We start from the raw sequence: 17,331 nt of genomic DNA, 5'->3' as shown, positions 1-17,331 counted from the left end.
CACATAAAAATGAAAAATGAAAATAAGCTTCTGTACAGCAAAAGAAACAAAGAAGTGAAAAGAAAACCCACAGAGTGGGAAAAAATCTTCACCAGTGACACATCTGACAGAGGTTTAACATCCAGAATATATAAAGAACTCAAAACACAAAGAAGCAAGAAACCAAATAACCCAGTCTTAAAAGGTGCTCAACATTATTAGTAATTAGGGAAATGCAAATTAAAACCACTTTAAAATGTCAGCTTACCCCAGTCAGACTGGCTAAGATCAAGACAACAAATGGTACCAAATGTTGGAGAGGATGTGGGGAATAGGGAATGCTCATCCACTGCTGGTGGGTTTGCAAACTTGTTCAACCCCTATGGAAAGCATTGTGAAGAACTCTTAAAAAACTAAAATGAACCCATGTTTGACCCACTTATGCCATGCTTTGACATATACCCAAAGGACTCATCCTATTGCTGAGACACTTGTACATCCATGTTTGTTGCTGCTCTTTTTACAATAGCTAAGAGATGGAAGCAACCTCAACTGATTAACAAAAATGTGGTATATTTACACAATGGAGCTCTATTAGCAATAAAGATGAAATAATGAAATTTGCAGGTAAATGGATGGATCTAGAAATTGTTATAATAAGTAACACAGACTCAGAAAAACAAAAGATATATGTTCTCCCTCATTTGTGGATCCTAGCACCAAATCCTTTTATATTCCATGTTCTTTTAATAAAATGATGCTGTACAGCAGTCTCTTCTGTGTGAAATAACTACCATCATCATGACTTCAGCTGTGCCTGCTTGTTAAACATCATCACAATTGGGCTTGTTGATGGTTGTGTGCCTTCATTAAAGAAGGGGCAAGCAGGGTCAGTGGACCCTCACTGGAATATCAGCCATTCTTCCCAGCCAACTATATGTAATTTTGCCCTAATCACACATGGTCTCCTGGATTTGGGGAGGACTATATAATCTGGGGAAGGCTACGAAGAGAAGGGTTGACCCATGGTGGGTAAAGGCTTTCCGGTGTGCATACCCCAGGTCACTCATACACTTCAGCAACCCCTCAGTCATCTCTGTAAGTAAGCTTAGTAAATTCATCGGTTCCCCAGGAAAACTTTAATCAAACATTGATTAGACACTAGAGCCTTAAAAGGGGATAAGCATTGCTTAGTATTCCAAGGAAAAGAATTTTCACAACAGATGGAAAAATTGTTAATGTTGTCTCATAATTATTAAAAAAAATGAGAATGTAAATATTTTCCAAAATAGAAAAAATGAGAAAGCCTAAGCAAGTGATGAAGGTCTGTGTAGGGTTGCTTTGATATATAAAGGATGAGACAAAAAAAAAATACACATAATCTTAAAATTTCTAAGGTCACAGTTTAGTCAACTAATTTAAGGAACAAAATATATGTCTAATCAAGGTTTATCTGAGAATGTTTGGTTTTTGCCCAAGTATCTACATACCACATGGTAATTAAAAGTACCAGACTGGTGGACCTAATCTTCTTGGATGTTTAACAGCAATACTTTGAGGCCTATACTAATCTGGTCAGAGGGACTTAAAAGACAGATTTTGCTCCTTGCCCTCCAAGATCAATAAGTTCCAGGGGACTATGGAGCATCTCTCAAAATGTAACTGTGGTGAGTCACCTATCCTCCTGTTCAGGGAGGCCATGGAAACCCCACCAGATAGACTTGAACCAGTGTCCAGTCTACAAAGAGGAGGGTCAACTCAGAGGAAACATTTCCTCCATGCTTCCAAGTGAAGCCAGCCACAGTTGAGCAGGACCTGTGATCTATGTTCATAGATGGAACTGGTAAAAGGAGCGAGCCAGGGGCTCCTCCCAAGCTCATGTGACCCCCTGAGGAACAAGTCCTCCAACCACCGAAAGAATAAAAATAAATTGGTTTATTTGTGCCAACTGTATGGTCTTAAACACCCAAAAGGAACGTATAATCAAAGATTAAAGTTATCAGTGCCGTTTCTTTAAAAGTTCAATGGATTATACTTCCCGGACATTAGGCTTAAGTCCATATAAAATGTTATTCAGACAATTATTTCTCATTGATGATTTTGTTTCTAAGCAGAAAGTGCTGCCTGGATGTAAGACTTCAAATCTTCTCTGCAATACTGTAGTGCCCACCTGTACCTAAGGGAGATTACACACTATTGTTCTAAAATGATGGATAAATTTGTTTTCTCCCCCCATCTAGAAGTCTTTGAGAGGGAACTGACACTGATTCTAGCCACTCCAACAGCTATCAAAATGCCTGAAAACAAATCCTCACTCCATCACTCTCAAGTCCAGCCTTGGCAGACAAAAGAAAAATGGGGAGGAACCCAACAGATGGATGCTTTTGGAAGCTCTGGTCAAGAAATCCCAACAGACTCTGAAAGGAACATTTGAAATTTGCCCTGTTCTGACTTTTTTCTGGTTCCCTGTCTAGAACTTGTAATGCTAACTACTCTTGCCTTTACGTCTCTTTCACATCCCCTATTCACCAGCCAAGGACTTTCTTTTCTGCCTACAGGTAAGTTATGCAATTTGGGAGTTGTAGTGGTTTGAATGAAAATGTCCCCCATAGGCTCCAAGTATTTGGACATTTTGTCCCCAGATGATGGCACTGTTTTGGGAGGTTTTAGAAGGTGTGGCTATCCTGGAGGGAGCACGTCACTGGGGGGTGGACTTAGAGAGTTCTTAAGCCTTGCCAGATTTCCAGTTGTTCTCATGCTTCCTGTGCCTGTGTGATGATGTGAGAGCTTAGCTTCTGCTGCTCCTGCTCCAGCCACCTCCAGCCACCATGCCTCCCTAAGACTATAATTCCCCTGGAACCGTAAGCTCAAATAAACTCTTCCTTCTATAAATTGCTTGGGTCAGTGTTTCTATCACAGCAACAGAAAAGTGGCTAATACAGGAGTCTTGTAGATAAACCCACTGAAGGGGTATCCCAACTGCCTCAGCCTGTGTTCCTGTTCAGCAAGGTAGAAGCCAGATGGGAATTTGGGTAATCTCTTCAAAGGGTGGTGTAATAAGAACAGGAGGCAGGAATTAGCTAGGCAGTTAGGGTAAAAAGACCCCAAACAAAAGTAGACGGTTTCTTGGCTAAAAGTCAAAATGTCCTTGGGCCTCTTAGCAACATACTATGTTCCAAAGGCCAAAAACGTCAAAATATTTGGAAGCTCTTATCAAATCCCTAAAAGATTTTAGGGTTACCTCTTCAGAGGGGGGAATGTTAGAGTAGCAAAAAGCCCAAGAAAGGAAAGGAAAGGAGGGGAGGGGGGGTGGGAGGAGAGGGGAGGGGAAAGAGGAGAAAGGAGGAAAGGAAGAAAGAGAAAGGAAGAAAGAACACAAAGTTGTCAGAAAAAAAGTGATGGGGAGATATGGGAGGTGTTGCAGGGGAGGGAGAGGGATGGGTGTGGATTTGATCAAAATACCTTATATGCATGTATGAAATTCTCAATAAAGTTTTTTTTTTAAGTTAAAAAAAAATAGTTCTGCCCTTTTGTGAGTTGGGGTTTTACAACATTGCCCAGGCTGACCTTGAAATCCTGAGCTCAAATGCCTCTCCTGAGAAGCTCAAACTTTGATCCCAGTCACTACTTCTGTACCAACACATTTAAAAAAAAAAAAAAATTATTTATTTTTCTGGAGGTCGGGGCACAGGGGTGGGGGGAGAGGCACATTTGGAGGTCAGAGAACAACTTCCAAGAGTCAGTTCTCTCCTTCCACCGTGTGGGTTCTGGCGATCAGACTGGGGTCATCAGGCTTGGTGACAAGTGCTTTCACCAACAGAGCCATCTCACTGACCCCCCAAACATACAATTTTGAAAATACTATTGTGGTTTTTACATGTTTAAAAACAAAGCGAAGTCCTTTTATAATATGGCAGTTATAATTTTTGTATCCACTACTAAGCAGTTAGGAAATAATTAGTAGCAAATATTTTACTTCGAAATTCTAGATTCCTACCTCATAATTTTTGTTTTACAGTAGGTTCAACACATGAGAAATATCTAAATAATATAAAAATCTGATTATTGCTACTATAGGTACTATTAAAGAACTTAAATATAGCTATGTGTGAACAGAAATATTCAAGGATTAACTGAATCTTTATAAAATTATTTTTATGTTAAAATTGGTTTTTTTAATTACATGTTTATTCATTTATTTGGTGTGCATGTGTGTGGGCATGCGTGTGCCATAGCACGGGTGTAGAGGTCAGAGGACAACTTTGGGCAGCCTGTTCTCTCCTTCCACCATGTGAGTGTCCCAGGGATTAAGTCGGGCTTAGTGGCATACACCTTCAAGATTGTTAAGCAGTCTTGGCCCCTGAATCTTTAATACAGTGCTATAGCAAAAACCTGATCAATAAACTTGGGTCAAGGTTAATTATATTTTAGAAGTTTACCACCATTTCTACATCCTTACATGTATTTTTTAAGACACACCAAAGAAAATGCTACAAAGACTTTCCCAAGGAAAAAATTAAAATATTCTTGTAGGGCTAGCAAGATGACTCAGTGGAATAAGGGCACTTGCCATGAAGAACGATAACCTGAATTCAATCCCTGAAACCCAAATGGTAGAAAGAAAGAACCAACTCTTGTGAGTTATCCTCTGACTTCCACACACGTGCCATGACACATATGTCTACACACACAATAATAAATGTAAAATTTCCTTCTAAAAATGGAAATGACATAGCACGCTGGGTGTGGTGGTACATACCTATACTCTCAACATGTGGAAGGCTGAGGGGAAAGAACTGTTGAGTTCTTGAACTATATAGCAAGACCTTCTCTCAAAAAAACAGAACGATAACATACCAATAATAGTTATAAACAACAGTCTGAATAAACATCAAAAATTGTGTGTCACCGAAACTTTACGTTTTTGTTTACCTCAAAAAATTGCCCAGGCAGGGCTCAAAATCCTATCTAAACCTGTTTCTGTGCTGTAGATTGAAGTGAAAATATACTCTAAAGAGGTCAGAGGAGAGTGGTAACAGGTGCACATTCTGAATGCATCTGATGTCACTGAATTTTACACTTACAACTAGTTAAAATACTTCAATGTGTATCCCCCCCACAAAAATAGATTAGAAAAGTCAAACTTATGACCAAATCTAAAAAGTATTTAAAATATGAAATAAACAGACACTGGTAACTGAAAGAGAAAGATGAGTTTTAATGTGTAGAAAGCATTCACATTATGTATTATGGTTATTTATAAAAGTATAAGGATCTAAGCATTCAAAAAACATTGGGGGAAAAACAGAATACCACAGTATCTCACCTGTGCTATTTAAGCTTTTTTAAAGCTGGGGCTGGAGAGATGGCTCAGCAGTTAAGAGCACTGACTGCTCTTGCAGAGGACCCAGGTTCGATTCCCAGTACCGGCATGGTGGCTACAAACCGTCCTTAACTCCAGTTCCAGGGGACTCTGACACCCTCTTCTGAACTCCGCAGCATTGCACAACACGGGTGCACTCACATACACACAGGCAATACACTCATACACACAAAATAAAAATAATAAATAAAAATATATACATTAAAAAAAAAAAAAGCTTGTTCAAAGTTGATGCTGGGAAGGAGAGAGCGCGCTCCTGTCCCAGACTCCAGCATGCTAATTTCACGTGTCCTCCAAAGCACCTTTTACAGTTACAGGCTGGCCCTGTAACTGTACCAGGGAGAAGGAAAACAGCAAGCAGCTAAGGGTATTAACAATACTGTGTCCCTGAAAACAGCTAGAAAGTAAACCATTTCCTACAGACATTACTATAGTTTATCCCATGGTGTAAAAATGCCAAGAGTGGGACAAGAAGCCACAGGAAGTTCAGCCACAGGAAGCTCATCCCTGGAGAGAAAGCTCTCTGGAACTCTAAAGTTGACTGCCTTACCTTCCCCAGCTGATTTCTGCTGGATGTTTCCAAGCCCTGATTTGATGCTGTCACGGATGTTGTATGCATTGACTGTCGATGTTTTCTATCCACTGCTTCTATCTATCTGCTATTTGCTATTTATTCTTTTACTTTTGCTTGCTGTAGACTCAGACTCCCTCATTTGAAATGGAAAGCATGGCTATCACAGATCATTCTCTGGACAGATACAGAGTATCAGCTTGGGCTATACAAGATCATGGGTGTTTTTTTGTTTTGTTTTGTTTTTTGTCTTTTTGAAGCATGGTCTCCCTGTAGCCCCAGCTGTCCTGGAACTCACTATGTAGACCAGGCTGGGCCTTGAATTCAGAGATCTGCCTCCCAAGTGCCGGGACTACAGGCGTGTGCTACCACACCCGGCTGATCATGTTTTAAAAATACAACAGGGCTGGAGAGATGGCTCAGCGGTTAAGAACACTGGTTGTTCTTGCAGAAGACTGGAGTTCAAATCTCAGCACCCACATGGCAGCTAACAACTGTCCGTAACTCCAGTCCCAGGGGATCTGACAGCCTCTTCTGACCTCCGCAGGCATTGCACGACACGGGTGTACCCACCTACATGCAGGCAATACATGCATACGCATAAAATAAAAATTAAAATATTTTTAAAAATACAACAAAAAGGAAAGGGTAACATAAAACACTCAAAAACTTTCCAATAATTGGAAAATTTATCTAACAGAACTAGTATATAATATCAAAATTAGCAAACTGCTTTTACTGAGTCAAACTATAAATTTTTTAAAAAAATATTTTATTCATTTGCCTTTTATATGGTCACGAGCCTATGGGGGCCAGGGAGTGGAATGTGGTAGTTTGAATGTGAATGTCCCCCAAAGGCTCCAAGTATTTGGTCATTTTGTCCCCAGTTGGTGGCTGTTTTGGAAGGTCTCAGAAGGTGCGGCCATGCTGGAGGAAGCACGTCACTGGAGGCAGGTTTAGAGAGTTCTTAAGCCTTGCTGGATCTCCAGTCATCCGGTCATTCACTCTCTGCTTGCTTCCTGCTCCTGCTCTGGCCCCTCCTGCCACCATGCCTTCCCACCATGATGGACTCTAACTCTCCTGAAACTGTAAACTCAAATAAACTCTTCCTTTCATTAAAAAAAAAAAAAAAAAAAAAAAAAGATTAAAGACCGTATTTTCCCATCTTGATTGAAGTTCATTATTTCGTTTGGAGAGTTTTATGAGATTTCCATGACTCTTGTAGTCATTTTGTGGTTAGCTATAGAGTAGTATGGTTCACCATAAAAGCACTCACTAAACATTGAATTGTTTAGCTTTTATTTTTGGTCTTTTTGAGACAGGATCTCTCTATAGCCCTAGCTGGCCTGGATTCACTATGGACACCAGGCTGGCCTTGAACTCAGAGATCCGCCTGCCTCTGCCTCCTTTTTGAGAGAATAGTCAAGGCTTGCCTCAGCTTCCCAAGTGTTGGGATTACAGGCATGATTACCAAGAATATTGCTGGGGATATGGCTCAGTTGGTAAAGTGTTTGTCTAACATGCATGAAACTCTGGGTTCTATCCCCACCCAGCACTATATAAACTGGGTGCAATAGCATGAGCCTGTAATCTCAGTACTGGGGAGGTAGAGATGGGAAGATTAGACCTTCAAAGTCATCCTTAGCTATATATCAAAGTCAGCCTGTCTCAATCTCTCAATCCATCAGTCAAGCCAGTCCTGAATATGCCATTTAACTCAACACTAAAATGCATAAGTCAAACAATGAAAATATAATGAAAGCTAAGCTAACGATAAATAAATAGCTGTTGATTCTAATTTTATGCAGTAAACGAGAAGGGTGAAATTTAGGAATTTACTAATTATAGTAGTTTCTTCATGTCACTGTGGCCACACTATGTGACAGGAACATAGGAGGAAAGACTTATTCTAGCCCATGGCTTCAGAGGGTTTCAACCCATCATAGCAGGGCGGGCAGAGCCGCTCTCCTCTGCAGCAGGCCTATGAGGTGGCAGCTGTTTACACCCTGCTGGACCAGGAAGCAGGGAAAGCTGGAAACAGGGGCTAGGCTGTCTTTCAAAGGCCTGCTTCTAGCTAGGCTCCACCTGCTAAAGTTCTCTACCTCCTAAAATAGTGTCATGAGTATTCAGAATATGAGACTGGGGGGATGTTTCAGATTCAAAGACAACACTAACTTTCTTTATAAAGTCCTAGTTAAGCAATTTTCACAAGAGCTCTCTGTATTCCTATTTGATTTGGGGGCCAACTAGCCCCAAATTTTGGATGGTCCTCTCAATGCAATTCAAAGAGTAACACCCAAGTTAAACTCATTAACCAAAATTAAAGTACATTACATTTAAGTTTTTTTATTACATTTATTTGTGTGTGTGTACCACAGCACACATGTGGAGGTCAGAGGACAACCTTCCAGGGTTGGTTCTCTCCTTCTATCCTGTGGTCCCAGGGCTTGAACTGAGGTTGCCAGGCTTGGTGCCTTTATCCACTGAACCATTTTGCTAGCCTTTAAAGTACATGATATTTAAAGCTATTTGGGTAAGGTATAAACTGGAAAAAAAAATACTATTGCAAATATAGAATCAAGATTGTAACCCTATCTCATAAACTGGTTATAACATACTGTATCCAGAAATAAAAATTTTATTAAATACAAAGTGGTACCCTAACTGGATCCTGGAATAGAAAGAGGACACTGCAAAAAAGTAGTAAAATCTGAATAAAGTCTGGATTTACTAAATAATTATGCATGTTTATTTCTTAGTAATGACAAACATCGTACAAGTTATTCTCTACAAGGTGTTCTCTGACCTCTGCTTGCAGACTGTAGCACATGCATACTCCCCTCCTCAAAGTAAATACTGAAGCTTTTAAAAATTATTATTATTGTGCTGGGTGTGGCGGAATATGCCTTTAATCCTAGCACTTGGGAGGCAGAGGCAGGCAAAGATCTCTGTGAGTTCAAGGCCAGCCTGGTCTACATAGCGAGTTCCAGGCCAGCTGGGGACAGAGGAAGACCTTGTGTCCAAAACAAAAAAAAAAAGAAAAAAGAAAAAAAAGTTATTATTACATTTATTTGTATGGCTATGGCAAGCAGCAGGGAGCACATACTACAGTAAATGTCTGGAGATCAGAGGACAACTTAACAGGAATCAGTTTTTTCCTTTTACCAAGTAGGTCCTGGAACTTTTTAAAACTCAGGTTTTCAGGCTTGGAGGTGGGGCACCTTTACACATATCCACTGAACCATCTCACTGTGGGGTCTCTCCCTCCCCTCGTGGGGCATTGGCCACCGGTCCACAAGGACAAAAGAAACAGAAGCTACGAACAGGGTCAGGACAGCCAGTGAGCACTGACTTCCGTGGAGGCAGATTCAGTGATACAGCTCTAGATTCAGTGATACAGCTCCATTCTGGGGAGTCAGACTCAGTGAAACAGCCCCGTTTATTCAGTGGGGATCAGGGAAGAATATAGTGTGGAGGCAGCAGCCAAAGCTTCAGCTAATAGGTGCTCATAATATGCTTTATTTACACATGGTAGGGGGATCCTATCATCTGGCTATAGGTCAATGCCTAATTATCATATAGAAAAAACCTGAGGTCAGTTTTATTGCAGATAACTATGCCAAAGGTCATGTTCCAAATGAGGTCAGGCATCCATGCTTGGCACTTTCCAGGTAAGTCAGGCAGAGAGCAGGAGGCCCCTTGCTGAGAAGGGGAGTCCTTCCATATAGCACCTAGCCCCTTAGAGCTATCCAGACATGGAGGACTACAACCTTAGCAGCAGGGTCCCCCAGCATATCACCAGCCCAGATATAAAGGGACTTTTGGGGGGGGGTATCTTTTTGAGACAGGGTCTCCCTGTAGCCCCAGCTGGCCTGGAACTTGCTATGTAGACCAGGGTGGCCTTGAACTCATAGAGCTCCGCCTGCCTCTGCCTCCCAAGTACTGGGATTAAAGGCGTGCACCACCACGCCCGGCCTATAAAGGGCTTTTTTAAGAAAGAAAATTCCATACAAAGTTGAACAAAATTCTATGACTATAATACAAATAAACAAATAAAACTGTAACACAAACTAGATGTGAGAGCAGATGCCTATAATCCCAGCCCTTCCAAGGCAGAGGTAAGAGGATCACAAATTTAGGTAGCCTAGGCTAAAAAGTGGACCCTATCTGAAATAATAAAAGTTGTAACAATATACATATATAAAAACACAGTTGAATCAATAGTTCATTAGCATAGAGATATGAATGGTAGCCAACAAAATTATAAACACAATAGGATCAACACATTCAATGAAACACTGGTTTACAAAATTATAAACACAACAGACTCAATAGTTTATTTATGAATACAGAGATTAGAAATGTAGGCTATATTGCCTAACAGCATCATAAGACTTTTTCATTAGACAGATGACTTAAATATAAAATTTTACATATTGTTTTTTTATTTTAAATCTTTCAACAGATAACCTCCTCCCTAAATTAGAATGGTTAAAGAATTTTACCCTTACATAAAACCACTATACACCATACAGCAATCAGAAGCAGCCCCTGAAACAGAATTTGACATTCACTTACAAAAAGAAAAAAAAAAAATCCTAAGACTTCCAAACTCCAAAACTTAAGAAAATAAACTCGCGGCACCATGGGTCACGGTGTTCTGTTGCTGCAAACTGAGAAAAGCTGGTTCTCATACCTCTTCTTTGGACATGGTTTCCTTTGCTCCTTGAACGGAATTAAGATACCTGATTTAAAGTCTTTTGTCTAGTAAGTCTCAAGGTCAGGGATTCCTGAGGGGCTGTTTCTCTTTTGGTTCTTTCTCTCTCCTGTATGTGGATCACTGTGGAGGGACAGGCCAAGGCGGCGCATCCTGTTTTGAGTCTGACGACCTAACCTAAGTTCTAGCAGGAGACCTGGAGATCGCTGACGCACACGAAGAACCAATGAGAGAGAAACATCTCAGACTCGGGGACCAATGGGAGGACAGGGAGGGGTATAAAAGTTGTTCCTTTGTATGCAATAAACGCTCTGCTTGCAACACAGTGAGTCTCCCGGAGTCCGTGTCGTTGACTCCGCACCTACTCATCCCCTGCCCCCGCGGTGGGAGAGAGGACAGGCCTAACAGCAACAGATCATACTTTATTGCTTCCTGGCAGATTTTGTAAAATGTTGAAAATGAGACATTACAAATAATGCAACCACTCTAGAAACCATCTTTTCCCTTTATCAACAGTATTTTTTCTACAGTTTGTTATTTCTTTTATTAACTTGTTTGAACTAAATAGGTTAATCTGAACTAATTGTGTAAAGTTTGGATTCTTTGTCACATGTGGCCACTGAAGTCTCTGCTAATTATTAGTTAGTATCCAGATAATGACTGGACAGAGATTTGCATAGATGCCCGGAAGCAATAAATCTCCCAATCTGTATTGATGACCTCTGTACACATATTAGGGCACATTTTTAACACTCCCCTGCCTAGGAAGTTTGTAACTCTGCATCTGCCTTCACTTCTAGCTGTACAAAGAGCTTCAAGACTCATCAGAACTCACAGCTTTTCCCTCTGCAACCCTTTGGTAAGCACATAGACAATCCCAAACATGTGCATAGCCTCTAGGTATACATACACTGGGGCTAGGGAGATGGTGCAGTCAGTAACATGTTTGTTGTAGGAGCACGAGGACCTGAGTTCAATCCCCAGCACCATGTAAAAACCCAGGCACGCCTGTAATCCCAGGTCTGGGGAGGTAGAGACAGGTGGAGCACAGGGGCTTGCTGACAAGCCAGTCTAGCTGAGTTAGTGAATTTTGGGTTCAGTTACAAACTCTTGTCTCAAAAACTAAGGTGGGGGGCTAGAGTGATGGCTCAGCAGTTAAGAGCACTGTCTGTTCTTCCAAAAGACCTGGGTTCGAATCCCGGCACCCACATGGTGGCTAACAACACCATAACTCCAGTTCCAGGGGATCTGACGCCCTCTTCAGACCTTTGTGGGCATTGCATTAACATGGGTGCACTTACATAGTGCAGACATGCCATGCAGGCGTAACACACACACACACATACAACACAAAAAGAAAAACTAAGGTGGAAACCAGGCATGGTAGTTAATGCCTTTAATCACAGCACTCATGAGGCAGATGCAGGAGGATCTCTCTGTAAGATTGAGGCTAGCCTGGTCTACATAGCAAGTTCTAGGCTGACTGAAGCTACAGGGAGACTCTGTCTCAAAAAACAAACAAAAAAAGTGGAGAGTAAACTGACCTCTGGCCTACACACACACGCATACGCAGGTGTACCTACACATAGGTGCATACACACAAACATGAATCCATGTATACTGTACACACATGCACACTGTACACACAAAACAAACACCCAGAAATCTGCTAAAGCTGTTCAAATTCTCTTACAGACACTTTAGTCCCTAGCTTTTCCTGTAGAACTTTTGAAAAAAAATGGCCTACTGTTTGACCAACTATTATCACTCATCACCACAAACATGTCAACAAGTCAACAATTGCTTCTGTTTTCAAGGAACACTCATTCCAGTGTAGGGGGCTGTCTATACTGGGTAAGTTCCACATCATGTCAAAAACAGATGGTCTTGTGAATAGGGTCTTTCAAGGAAACAGCAGATAGGTTTCAAGGGGGAAAAATGCACTACCATTCTCTGAGAACCGTGCTTTCAGAAGGTCAAACTCATTTACCCCTTCCAGTAATTTTTACCATGACTGAAAGCTATTAGACCCCATGTAGCTGAAGACAGAGGGAAACTTAAGGGCAGGTTCAAACACCACAAAATCTGCTGATTTTTCTTAAATAAAAGCTCCCTGATTGTTGTAAGCCTATGTAATTCCCAGAGTTCTGGAAATGTTGATTTGGACAAGTTTTGCCAATGTTGTCTCTGCTTTTATGAAAAGAATTTTCAGATTTCTTTTTTTTTTTTTTTTTTTTTTTTTTTTTCTTTTGAGACAGGTTCTTAAGTCTCCAACTCCCTATGGAGCTGGAGATGAAGATGACCTTGAACTCCTTTGATCTTCCTGTGGCCACCCCATCTCCCAATGCTGGGGGTTAGAGGCATGTGCTGTGACCCTGCCTGCCTGCCTGGATATTCATACTCTGACCTTTGCTGATATCTTGCATTTAATTTTGGAAAGTCCTTCAGTTCAATCCTTATACACAGTTACTCTGCTACATTAAAAAATTTCAACTTACATTTCTCATTTACCTATTTTTTAATAAAATCACTACTAATGCCTAATTTCAAGGTCTCCTTCACTTTCACTAATCACTTTAATGTTGCTTACCTTTGCTACCTCTCTTTCACAGTATTAATTTTCCTCAAATGACTGATAAATCTAGGTTATTAGTATAACCGATCAGTTTTTCCTCAGAGTAGATGAGAATCTCTGCTCATCTGTTCAGTGCAGGCTCTAGTCATCTATGCCCACCTCTACTGACTACAAGAAAGCTGAACTATGCAGCTGTGATCCCAACACGGGGGAGGCAAAGACAGAGCACTGCAAGTTCAAGTCAGGCCTGGACTTCAAAGTGAGACCCTATCAAGAGAAGAAGGAAGAAGGGGGGCAGGAAGGGAAATGGAGAGGGAGGTGAAGTTAGGCAGTGTCCATAGGTAACTTACTTTCTGGATATGATTTCTCTCTAAATCACATAAATTATGTGGGACACAGCTGGACCCTACACTAGGACTTTTACTGATTCAGAGTTCTTACAGTTTTAACCCAGAAAACAATACTGCAGCTACCTACTCCATTTGCTTTCTGTTTCCTCTGCTTTTGTTGTAGAGCTCTCTAGTTACTTTAGGCTGTGCTTCCTTCTTTCTCTAGCCTCAAAATTCATTTATTCATTTGCAAAATACTAACATCTAGCTGGAAAGATGGCTCAGCAGTTAGGAGCACAGACTGCTCTTACAGACCAGATCAGCTCCCAACATCTACATGGGGTAGCTCATGAGAACGAGGGGCTGAGAGATGACTTGGTGGTTAAAAGCACTGGAGGTTCTTGCAAAAGACCTGGGTTCGATTCCTAGCATTCACACTGAGACTAACAAGTCTGTAATTCCAGTTCCAGGGGAATTCGACGCCCTCTTCTGACCTCTGCAGGCATTGCACAACATGGGTGCACTTACACACATGCAGACAACACACTCATACACATAAAATAAAAAATAGTATTTTGAAAGGATAATGAATAAGCTGGGTATGGGGGCATATATCTGCCACTTAGGCAACAGAGGCATTGGATCAAGTTCAAGGGGTAGATGAGACCCTGTCTCAGAAGGGAAACAGAAGAGAATAACAAGAAAGAAGCTACTCAAACAGAGTGCTATTTCTCTTCAGTGGTGAGTCTCAGCAGAGTTCAAATAATGAAAGTGAGAGCTGCAAGCTGAGAAGGAGGCTCTCTAGGAGTGAACACTTGGTAGCAAGCGTAAAGAAAATAACTGATGAGGAGTTCGGGACTGATGGGAGTCAAGAAGAAGACATTTATAGGCAGTAAAAGCAATGCAGTGAATAGACTTGCAAGGAAATACATGCCCTCCATGGGCAGAGCCTTCAATGTGTGGCTTTTCCCCAGGGAACAGAGGCTCAGAACTGACGACAATGGCCAGGAAGCTGACACATGATCCAGGCACACAGACTTCCATTCTAGGTGTTAGTACATACAGAACATTTAAAATACAAATAATATCCTTTCAGAATCCTTTGTACTCAGAGCCCCGCAGAAGTGGACAGAAATATCCAGTGGATCTACGCTCGGCTGACCTCTCTTAAGGTTTCCTCAAGAGCGGTTCTAAGAAAGGCTTCAAGCTCTTGAAACTTGGGCAACAGCGCAAATCATATGTCTTTGTGGGGAAAAATGCAACTACTCACACTATACCTGTCTTGATTTTTTTTTTTTTTTTTGGAGCCTGGGTCTTACTATGTACCCCTGGCTGGCCTAGAGCTCACAGAGATCCCCCTGCCTCTGCCTCCTGAGCACTGGGATCAAAGGAGTGTGCTACCATGCCTGGCTCCTTGCAGACTTTTTTGCAGGCAGACAAAAGCTATTACCATGCTGGGCAGCTTCTTCTATAAATAAACAGCATCAGCGAACTGACTGTGGTAAACTTGGTGAAATCTTCTGGTGACTTTATTTAGGAGGTATGAGTGACTAACATGTTTGGTACTGTCAGCTGTAGGAATATTTATAGCAGCTTTACACTTAGAAGAATACATCAAGATCACCAAGAAGTTAGACACACAGACTATATCAAATTCTTAAAAGTAGCATTTTATCAAAACAATTGTTTTTAAAGTTCCTAATAATTGCTTCTTAGAAAATCACCCTTGAAGCTGTCTATAAAACTATCTCTACATCAGGCGTGGTAGCGCATGCCTCTGTGAATTCAAGGCTAGATGTAGCTACAGGGAGACCCTGTCTCAAAAAGGCCAAAAGAAAGTAAAAAATTATCTCTAATGAAAATTAACCAAATTCTCCCCAATTAGCTTCCAATAAAATAAGATGCATTCCACAAGAAAAATTTCAAAGCCACAGTAAAAAAATATTATAGAATGGGTTAATCTAAATTTGCTCTGTGAAAATGAGTTTAAGGCCAGGGATACAGTTCAGTGGTTACAGTACTTGTGTAAGTGTAAACCCACATACATCCTGGGGGTGTGGCAGTCATCTGCAATTCCAGTGCAAGGAAGGTGGACACAGGATCTCTAGAGCAAACAGGCTAGACAGACAGACTGGCCATATCACTTAGTTCTGGTACCATTTAATATCATCACCAATCTACAGATGAGAAAACTAAGGCACAGCAGGTAACTCACTCAAGGCTATATATATTTATCTAGGAAGTCAATGACCTGGAATTCAAGCTTCAAAGCTTGAGCTCTCAGACCACAGCTGCATGACTCACGGTGAAAGATCACAGACAATACCAATGGTTTAAGAAGCTGAGTAAGGTAGAGATGTATGCTATTCTATGCCACAGTCACCAACAGCCAGAATCATACAACAGCCAGGTCATGTCATGAGACACCTACAAGAGGGCTCACTGCCATTCTCAGTTTTCCAAATGAGCATGAGTTAACACAAATGAAGGGAATTTAACAGTACGTGACACAGAGCAAATGCTCATCAAGTATCAAGAGGTATGGCTTGGCGTGATAGCTCAGGCCTATAATCCTAGGACTCAGCACATAGGAAACTGAAGCAGGAGGATTTGTGAATGAGGCCAGCTTATGCTACAAAGAATGTCCAAAAAAATCTAAATAAGAGGTGATAATTTAAAAACAAAAACAAAAACATGGGAGCTGGAGATGGGTCATTGGTCAGAGGACCAGGGTTTAATTCCCAGCACCCACTTAGTAGCTAACAATGGTCCCTAACTCCTGTTCCAGAGGACTTGATGCCCTCTTTTGACCCATGGGTACATTTACATACACACGAACAAGACACTCATACACATAATTTTTTTTTTAAGATGGGGCTGGAAAGATGGCTCATTGGTTAAGAGCACTGGCTACTGCTGCAGGGACCAGAGTTGGGTTCCCAGCACACACATGGTGGCTAACCGTTGTAACACCAGTTCCAGGAGATCTGACACCCTCTTCTGGTGTCTGTGGGCATCACATACAAGGGTGTACTTACATACATGAAGGCAAAACACTAGTATATATAAAACAGAAATGCCTAAATTTTTATTATTATTAAAAAGGTATGCTGGGCGTGGTTGCACACGCCTTTAATCCCAGCACTTGGGAGGCAGAGGTAGGTGGATCTCTGTGAGTTCAAGGCCAGCCTGGTCTACACAGTGAGTTCCAGGACAGCTGGGGCTACAGGGAACCCTGTCTCAAAAAAGACCAAAAAAAAAAGGTAGACTATGTCAGCTGACCCTGTCTCACTCTGACAGCTAGGAAGGACTGAATTATTGGTGTCTTTTCTCCTCTGTGATTTCAAGAAATAAACTGGGACAACAAATGGATTCCATCTACCATCACCAACCCTAACGGTGTCACTCTCACTTGACTACACACATTTGAGTAAACTGTTTCATTGTCCAGCCCTCTTTTCTTGGATTTTAAAGCCTTGTCTGAGGCTAGAAGAAAAGCAGAATAAAGCAATTTTGTAACCTTTTGACCAAATGCCAAGAACAGAGGCACTGTTTGTGAAAAGCACTGAATAGGCCTAAACTTTGACTATAGGAGTCCTATAGAAGACCAAATACTTTTACAATCTCATAATTCAAGATTACTGCAGTTTAGGGGATTATTTTTGTTTTATTTTGCTTTTTTTAAAAAAATGTTTTATTAGCATATATTAACTATACATACTGACACACACACACACACACACACACACACACACACACACACACAGGGGCGGGAGT

At 41.2% G+C, this 17,331-nt stretch overlaps 1 protein-coding gene across 6 annotated transcripts in view; it reads right to left on the bottom strand.

Annotated features, from left to right (window-relative positions):
* The window catches only part of Eya3 (EYA transcriptional coactivator and phosphatase 3), a 114,418-nt gene that overhangs the window by 89,547 nt on the left and 7,540 nt on the right, over window positions 1–17,331 (bottom strand). The gene's annotated exons all lie outside the window — the stretch shown is intronic.

Source organism: Nannospalax galili, unplaced genomic scaffold (assembly GCF_000622305.1).
Source record: "Nannospalax galili isolate Female #2095 unplaced genomic scaffold, S.galili_v1.0 scaffold23, whole genome shotgun sequence".
Classification (NCBI taxonomy): Eukaryota; Metazoa; Chordata; class Mammalia; order Rodentia; family Spalacidae; genus Nannospalax; species Nannospalax galili.
This window is presented reverse-complemented; position numbering and strand designations above follow the sequence as displayed.